The following is a 10,000-nucleotide window of genomic DNA, read 5'->3' as shown; positions in this document are numbered from 1 at the left end:
ACACACACACACACTACTCACACACACACACACACTACTCACACACACACAACACCCGACACGGTCGCGTCGCAAGATATACGAGCCGCCGTGCTAAATAAACTACTTCACAGAGCCATACATCCGTCGAGTCACTGAGCGTGTGTGTGTGTGTGTGTGCGTGTGTGTGTGTGTGTGTGTGTGTGTGTGTGTGTGTGTGTGTGTGTGTGTGTAGAGTGTGTGTGGGAGGTAGGGGGGGAGTGAGGGGGGTGGGGGGGTACTGTAACCATAACAGACGGGTGGATATTACACTATAAAACCAGGACGGTTTCCCATTTTTTTTCTTCGCCCGTCTTTTCACAGCCCTGGGGGTCGCGGCCCTCTCCGTACGCACAGGGTCTCCTCGTATGAAAACCAGGGGCTCGTAGAAAAGGAAAGCCAGCGTGTGGTTGTCACCGTCACGGTGGAATGCTCGGGGGGGTCAGGGGTCGCCTCCCCCGGGGGATAAAGCCCCAGTCCGGGAGTCTTTCTCAACATGCTTGAAGAGTTTGATGGAAAATCAACTAGAGAATGATATGTTAGTAATGTAGTTAGTGTATATCTATGGTCTGTTAGTAATGTAGTTAATGTATATCTATGGTCTGTTAGTAATGTAGTTAGTAACTATATTTCTCTTTTTTCAAGCACAAGTTATTAGCTCCGAATGGGAACGTGTTCTCGTCTGAGGGAGAATCAAATTACACTTAATGAGAGTAATATAGCCCTGGGCCTCCATTAATATGAATTTCCAGAGTTGATGAGGAGGATTTCATGCATCTCCACGAATGCACACCAACGGCAATCTGAATATTTGCCACCGGGAGCAAAAGGAATTAATTGAATAAAGTTTTGTGGCTATTACTTGTTTTTTTTTTAAATGAGAAACCAAACATTTCCTGTTAGTGTAGTTATGGACGGTTAGTTCAGTCCACGCGTTTGTTGTGAAGTTAGAATTTTTGCATCACTACCCTAAACCCCATCAAGCTTCTTTTTTTTTCTTTTTACTTTATTTTATTTCGTGTCATCACGCTGCATTGATCATACAATATATACTTGATTCACATAGTCAATGACATTTGATACCCAAGCTCTTCCAGCTTATTCAATTTGTATTAAAAATAAGCAGTATAAACAAAGTAAGTCTCATAAACAACCCAGGGGAGGACAAATAAAAATAGGAAACATAGGAAAATAAACTAAAAAGAGGGAGGTAGGTAGGTCAGACTCATACGAGTGTGTATCCAGGTACAAAGTTACAAGTGGCCATCTCTGCATACAGTAAACATATATTTTTTCAGTTGCAATTGTGCAGTAATTTCTTCCATTGTATATATCTGTCTCAATATCTTGGTCCATTGTTTGACTGTATAGGTGGTTGATTTTGTAACCATGCAATAGTTATCATTTCCCTTGCTGTTAACAGTAACACTCTCAAGATGTACAATGTAACCCCATAGTATGTGCCTTTCGGTATACATCCCAAGATATAGTGCGACGGATTCAGAGGTAAGTCAAGATCTAGAATGGTTTTAATCTCATTTTTGATATTCACCCAAAATGTCTGCACTTTCGGACAGTCCAAGAAGATATGTGTATGATCTCCGATCATTCCACACCCTCTCCAACATAGTGGTGAGGACCCACCAGAAAATCCGGAGAGAACTTGAGGAGTCTTAAAGTACCTGACCTTGACTTTCCAGTCAAACTCCTTCCACATTGGGCTATTTGTGATCTTATGATTGCTTGAATCACTGTCCCCCCATTCTTTATTTTCTATGATCACATTAACTTTCAACTCCCATTTTTCTTTAATATAGGCGGTATCTCCTGGATCATCTAGTTGTAACATGTTGTAATAAATATTGGATATCTGCTTTCTTTCCATCAAGTTTTTTTCTATTGTGTTAATAAAGTACCGCTCGGCTCCATGTTTGTTGGCGGTCTCTTAATTGCTTCCCACTCACTGTGAGTCATTACATAGTGCCTTATTTGAAAGCATCTAAACATGTCTTTCGAAGGCAAATCAAAACATTGCTGTAGCTGTGCAAACGATTTCAAACAGTCTCCTTCCATTAATTGATTGATAGTAACCAGGCCCAAGTCCGCCCAACTTTTAAAACCCCCATCGCCCATAGCTGGACGGAACTCTGTATTATCTGCTATTGGCATGGCCCTAGATATTGATCGTGGACCTCCCCCCTTTTCCTCACATTTCCCCACACCTTTAATGTATTTGTAATCAATTTGTTACCAATCTTAATTTTTTTCCCCAGGAATATTATGGATCTGAGAGGGGTCTCTGGAATTGAGTTTTGCTCAATCTGTACCCATTCGGAATCTAGGTCATTTTTTATCCAATGCACAAGTATGTGTAGTTGAGCTGCCCAGTAGTAGTTTTTTTTTATTTGGCAGACCAAGACCACCCTTGTACTTTGGCAAACATAGTATTTTGAGCCTTACTCTAGGTATTTTCCTCTGCCAGATAAATTTGGAAAGGAGTTTATCCAACACCTTTAAGGTACTGGCAGCTATTGGTATAGGTAGAGACTGGAAGAAGAAAATAAATCTAGGTAACACATTCATTCGTATTGATTCTATTTTTCCCATTAGAGAGAGGGGTAAAATGCCCCATCCAGCCATGTCTGATTTGATTTATACAATCAACTTTTCGTAGTTTGCTTGATATAACTGATTACTGCTGGGAGTCAGAATAATTCCTAAATACCTGAATCCGTCTCTAGCCCAGTGGAAGGGTGCTATACTATTCAGATGTGTTCAGGGCCATGTTCCCACTATCATCATGGCTTCTGATTTGGTCTCATTTACCTTATAACCCGACAGTTCACCATCATTTCTTAAATCCATCATTATGTTTGGAATTGGATCTAAGGGTAAGGCTAAGTAAAATGTCATCAGCAAATAACAAGATCTTGTGTGTAATGCCTTTTTGATCATCTATTCCCTGTATCTGAGGGTTTGATCTAATCATCTCCGCTAGTGGCTCTATGCCAATCGCAAATAGTAAAGGAGACAAAATGTCTCCTTGACGTGTCCCTCTCTGTATCTCAAAGAAGTGAGAGCAGTGACCATTCACCCTTACTCTAGATTTAGGATTTTTATATACACATTTTGTCCAATCTATAAACGTGTTATTGAATCCCATACCTTTCAATGTTAGTTCAAGGTACAGCCAATCAACTCTATCGAATGCCTTCTCGGCATCTAAGCCAAGAAGCATTGATGGTTCTTTTCGAGATCCAGCCACTGTTTGTAGATTTAAAGTTCTTCTGATGTTGTTAGTACCCTGTCGTCCGGGGATAAAGCCAGTCTGATCTGGGTGGATGAGTTTTACTATATGTTTCTGTATTATTTAGATGTCAATATTTTAAAATCGTTACAAGGGAGACTTATGGGCCTATAGGACCTACATCTCGTGGGGTCTTTACCTCCTTTATGTATTACCGAGATGATAGCTTCTGACCAGCTTCCTGGCGGGTCTCTCTCGGATAGGGCATAGTTACACTTAATACTGGTGTTAACTGTTCAGTGAAATGTTTATAAAATTAATTTGTACCTGGTGATTTATTGTTCTTAAGCATCCGAATAGTTTCCCCTATCTCCTCCTCCGTAATAGGGAAAGTCAGCTCATCAGCCTCATTTAGGGATACTTTAGAACGTTTAAGGTTATCTAGGAGGTTATTGATTTTTTCGTTCTTGTTTTCCAATTTTTGTGCTTTGTAGAGGTCGGTATAGTAATCTGCAAATCTGCAAATAAAGTGTCTGGGTGTTATAATGGTTCCTCATAGAGTGGCTGGGTGGTGTAATGGTTCCTGATAGGGTGGCTGGGTGCCATAATGGTTCCTGATAGGGTGGCTGGGTGATATAATGGTTCCTGATAGGGTGGCTGGGTGATGTAATGGTTCCTGATAGGGTGGCTGGGTGGTGTAATGGTTCCTGATAGGGTGGTTGAGTGATGTAACGGTTCCTGATAGGGTGGTTGAGTGATGTAATGGTTCCTGATAGGGTGGCTGGGTGATGTAATGGTTCCTGATAGGGTGTCTGGGTGGTGTAATGGTTCCTGATAGGGTGGCTGGGTGGTGTAATGGTTCCTGATAGGGTGGCTGGGTGTTATAATGGTTCCTGATAGGGTGGCTGGGTGATGTAATGGTTCCTGATAGGGTGGATGGGTGGTGTAATGGTTCCTGATAGGGTGGCTGGGTGGTGTAATGGTTCCTGATAGGGTGGCTGGGTGTTATAATGGTTCCTGATAGGGTGGCTGGGTGATGTAATGGTTCCTGATAGGGTGGTTGAGTGATGTAATGGTTCCTGATAGGGTGGTTGAGTGATGTAATGGTTCCTGATAGGGTGGCTGGGTGATGTATTGGTTCCTGATAGGGTGGCTGGGTGATGTAATGGTTCCTGATAGGGTGGCTGGGTGGTGTAATGGTTCCTGATAGGGTGGCTGGGTGAGGTAACAGGACGGAGGACCTTCAGAGTGGGTGGTTACCGCGCTGCAGAGCAGGCCTGTTCGTCGCCAGGCAGTTCAACTGTCGTTCTTTGGCCTCGTTCTCAGTCTGGATGGGGAGGAAAATAAACGTAGCCATCGTCTGGGTTTTTTCCGGCTCGCGACGCCGCGTCCAGCCCCGTGTCTGTCGTCCCCCCTCGCCATCTGAAAACACTTCACCTAAAGCCTCGTTCTGCAGGAGAGTAACGGCTCCGGTCGTCACGCTGTGAGAATAGTAATCCTCCTGATTGTGATTTGTGGTGGAAGACGTCTGGGAAGAGCGCCGTTCTGCGGTCTCGACCGGGGCCACGTGGAGACCATTACACGGTGGAGAGGAGGTCCGGGCCAGGTGGAGAAACCATTACACGGTCCACCATTACATGTCCACTATAGCCACGCCAATATCTTTCTCTCTCTCTCTCCATCTAAATGGTAAATGGCAAAATTTATATAGCAGCTTTTTATCCAAAGCCCTTTACAATTTTGTTCCTCACATTTTTACCCGTTCGCTCACACATTCACACACCGATGGCGGAGGCGACCGTGCGAGGTGCCAACCTGCTCATCGGGAGACCATTAGGTGGTGGATGAGGCCTGGACTCTGGACCACAGTGGTGCCCCCCCCCCCCCCCCCCCCCTTTCTGACGCAGAACGCCCCCCCCCCCCTCCCTCTCCTCGTGGCGGAGAGAGAGAGACCGCGTCACATGGGTCCCTAACGAGCTCCGCGTGGCTGTATAAATCACGGCGCATTAAAAGCCTTGCGTCTCGTAAATGAGCTCGTGGAAAAACGCCCCCTCGCGTCATTTTGTTTATTTTGCAGAATGGCAAATAATCAAAAATAAATAAATAAAGGACGCATTTTCCTGGCGTGTGGATGTGAGCCAGGTATCGGCTGAGTGCGCTCCTCCTAATAGAGGCTAAATAACGTTCTCGGGGGCGCAGAGCCGCACTGATTGGGGCTTAAGCATCTAATAAAGATGCGCTGGCGGGCCTCCCTCCTCCTCCGTCACAACCGCCGTGGTGCTTTTGTATCCTGGCACACGGCTACGCCGTCTCTCAGAGGCAACCCGCCAGCGCGCCCACCTCCTCTCTCTCCCAAACCTCCCCCTCAGAAACACACAGGAATGGGATTTTTTTTTGGCAGGTTTGAGTGTTTTCTCATTCCGCTACGCCACACAGACACACACACCACACACACACCACACACACACCAACACACACACCACACACATACATGCTAACACGCGCACACACGGTCGATGAATATGTTCACTTAAAGCCGAGCGCTCGTACACAGGATCTGATGTTCCGACGTGAGGCTCTCTGAAGATTCTGTTCTTCGGGAAATGAAAAATTCAACTCATACCTTACGTTCATTAGCGAGGCTGTATCTGTCAGGGGTGTAAAAAGTCAGAGTATCTGGCTAAAAACACACAAGTAAAAGTTAAAAAAGTTTCTACTTTTAAATGTACTTAAATGTCCTACTTTTTTTCTGACTGTCTATTCTTCTGATAGCAGGTGTTTAATCAAAGATCCCCGCTTTCCAGTCTTGCACAAGGACCAATCAGCATGGGTATGGGCGGGTTCATTTTCCATTGATGGGGATTTGATTGGCTGTTATTAAATAAAGTGCGGCCGCAGGATTAATAACGTTAACGGTAGTTCGGCCAGAGAAACAAATATAATAATTAAAATGGTTGGACGTGCGAGATTTGTACATTGTACTTTGTACTTTGTAGGTCTGCATTTTAAATGTAAGGAGTAAAAAAGTGTGTTTTTTTCTCTGAAATGGAATTGAGTAAAAGTACAAGTATACAAACCTAATAATACTCGAGTAAAGTACAAATCCACAAAACCAGTACTTGAGTATTGTAACGAAGTACAATTACTCAAGTGCTTTACACCCCTGGTATCTGTGGGGTGGGGGGTTTGTCGGGTGGGGGGGGGGGTGCTGTGTCTCTCCACACACCTCACTTCCTTAGCCAATAGAATTAGAGGTAATGTGTTATTCCTCTAACCTCTCGCCGCCACCACCTCGGAACATTATCTGCTCTTTTTAACCACTTCACTGCCACATGACAGAATTAACCCTTTACTATCACACAACCGACGGCGATGCTCCAACATTAGCATCATTAGCTCTGCATCCGCGGAGCTAATGATGCTAATGATGGAGCATCGCCGTCGGTTGTGTGATAGTAAAGGGCTAACCTTCTGTATTGTCACAGTGAAAGGGTTAAGGAGAAAACAGTGAGTGATACATCACAGCCTGGTGATTGATTTATTGATTTATTGATTGGTTGATTGATTGGTTGATTGATTGATTGATTGATTGATTGATTGATTGATTGATTGCTTGATTGATTGATTGATTGTTTGATTGATTTAACACTTTATTAACAGATTACAGAATGGGTACAATACAGTACGGCTCAATACACACAATTGTTAAGGGGATGCAGACCAGAGAAAGACTTTCGTCTTGTTTACATCAGGGTCCCCCATTTTCAATTCATAATGACATTTATGACATACACGACATACAGATATACAGTACTGTTACATGCAGACATTTATGACATACAAGATATACAAATATACAGTACTGTTTATTTACAGACAGAGTTTCTAAAAAGAGAATATATACATTTGAGGGGGATGAAACTGTACATTGGGAGGGTTGGGTGGGGGGGGGTTGGACATTTACAGGGGCAGCCTCCCGTAGGTGCTCTTTTAGAGCGGTTTTGAAGGTGGGTAGGGATTCACATTATTTTACAGATGATGAGGCGTAACCACCTACAGTAGGGTCTGAGAAACTCTAACTCTCGTCTACACTGTAAAAACTGAGCATCATCTGGTCACTTTTAAACTATCAGCTAATTGTATTCAACTAGAGAGAGACAGCACATTAGTCCAGTCTTAGCTGCTTTACACTGGCTTCCTGTAACATTTAGAATTTACTTCAAGGTCCTTCTCCTTACATACAAAGCTCTAAATGGACAGGGACCGAGATACATCGCCAACACTCTAATAAATTACATGCCAGCAAGAACACTGCGATCATCAGCTGCTGGACTACTAGAGGCTCCCAGAAACAGTCAAAAGAGGATTGGTGATGCAGCCTTTATCAACTACGACCCAAAACTATGGAACAAACTGCCCAAAAACACCAGGGAAGCCAACTCGCTAGACATCTTCAAAAGAGGGAGCTAACAGGGAGTTAACAGGGAGCTAACAGGGAGTTAACAGGGAGCTAACAGGGAGCTAACAGGGAGCTAACAGGGAGCTAACAGGGAGCTAACAGGGAGCTAACAGGGAGTTAACAGGGAGCTAACAGGGAGTTAACAGGGAGCTAACAGGGAGTTAACAGGGAGCTAACAGGGAGCTAACAGGGAGCTAACAGGGAGCTAACAGGGAGCTAACAGGTAGCTAACATGGAGCCAACAGTAGGGTTGCCACCTTTCACTAATATAAATAAGGGACACCTTTCCTCGAGCGTGCGCGAGAAATGTTTTTGGGGCGTTTTTTGGGCGAAAATGGGCGGATTTTGTAACTATTTTCTTTTTTTTTACTTTATTTTGGTTTTAGGGTTATGTTGTTGTAAGGATTTGTTGTTGGTGGTGTGGACCCAATCGCAATAACAGGAACGAGAGAGATAGATAGGCAGGACACAACGGGGTGTAGTTGGAAAAAGGCTTTACTTCGCTTCAACTACAACAACAAAATAATAAGTACCACAGCATAAGCTGGCAGATAATGATAACAACGGATGAGACAAGAAACGTTTACGAACCGACAGGGGAGTGACAGGAACAGACAGAATATATAGGGACACTAATCACTTAACGAGACACACCTGGACAGGACAAACAATGACGACAATATCTAACATGACAGTAAGGAACAACAATGATACATACAAATACAACACTAAACCAGACCGGGAAACAGAGTGGGCAACACACACAGGAATACAATACACACATGATTGAACATTGACGTAAACATTGAGGACAACAGGAGATTACACATATGGAAACTGATTAACAGAGGGAGTAACACATTGAGTCCGCTAGAGGGAGCTGCAGGGCAGGCCTTCTGAGGCGGAGGGATGGTGTGGCCAGCCTGTGCAGGAATCGAACCAGGCTGGCGCAGATCCTGACAGTTATTTAATTATTTAGAGGAGCCAGCCCAGCAAACTCCTGAAATGCATAGAAAACAAACAGTCAGCACTGTGGTAGCATGAGGTTGTGTTTAACCGTGTGGTATACCTGTGTCACCTCAGCTGCAGTAACCTAGAGCAGTGGTTCCCAAAGTCGGGGTCGCGACCCAAAGGTGGGCCGCGAGATGATTAAAAAAAAATAATCATTTTTCTTTCTTTCTTTCTTTATTATTATTTTTTTTTGTCAGGCCACTGAACTTAGAAGCAGGCCAGGACAGTGTTTCTAGTTGTATTCTAAAATTCTATTCTATTGTATTCTAAAATGTGACTATATGGTTTTATATTAACTTAATAAATAAACAAAAAAGAAAAATCTACTTATTTCAACGAACATTTCAAACTAAATAACAGATTAGTAAAGTCTGTTTATGTCCCGCAACTTTTGGACACAATTTTGCTTGTTTTTGTAGGTCGGCTGGCTCATTTCTCTCACAATACTGGCAACCTTAAAATACGGGACGAAGTGCGTCCTGTATCAGTTCAATACGGAACACGTCTTTTAGTTTCCAATTACGGGACGATTCCGTATTTTACGGGACGGGTGGCAACACTGGCCAACAGGGAGCTAACACGGAGCTAACAGGGAGCTAACCGGGAGCTAACAGGGTGCTAACAGGGAGCTAACAGGGAGCCAACAGGGAGCTAACCGGGAGCTAACAGGGTGCTAACAGGGAGCTAACAGGGAATATGAATTGAAAATGGGGGACCCTGATGGAAACAAGACAAACGTCTTTCTCAGGTCTGCATCCCCTTAACAATTGTATGTATTGAGCCGTACTGTATTGTACCCATTCTGCAATCTGTAAAATAAAGTTTTCATTCATTCATTCATTCATTCATTCAGCTAACAGGGAGCCAACAGGGAGCTAACAGGGTGCTAACAGGGAGCTAACAGGGAGCTAACAGGGAGCCAACAGGGAGCCAACAGGGAGCTAACAGGGTGCTAACAGGGAGCTAACAGGGAGCTAACAGGGAGTTAAAATGGAGCTAACAGGGTGCTAACAGGGAGCTAACAGGGAGCTAACAGGGAGCCAACAGGGAGCTAACAGGGAGCTAACAGGGGGTTAAAAGGGAGGTAATAGGGAGCAGCCCACCGCCCGGCACGCTGTTTGCCAAATCCAATGTTATGGGGGGAAAAGTCAGCAGCGCAGCCTCAATACGTCTCCTCTGGTTGGTTTAGGGAGGAGAACACTCCAGGAAATCACGCAGGCCGCCTCTCTGTTCCTCCTGCATATTTCAGACCCGGCCCGGGGCGA

Source organism: Notolepis coatsorum, assembly GCF_963971535.1.
Source record: "Notolepis coatsorum genome assembly, chromosome: 3".
In the NCBI taxonomy this organism is placed as follows: domain Eukaryota; kingdom Metazoa; phylum Chordata; class Actinopteri; order Aulopiformes; family Paralepididae; genus Notolepis; species Notolepis coatsorum.
The sequence above is the reverse complement of the archived record's forward strand: the minus strand, read 5'-3'. Positions refer to the sequence as shown.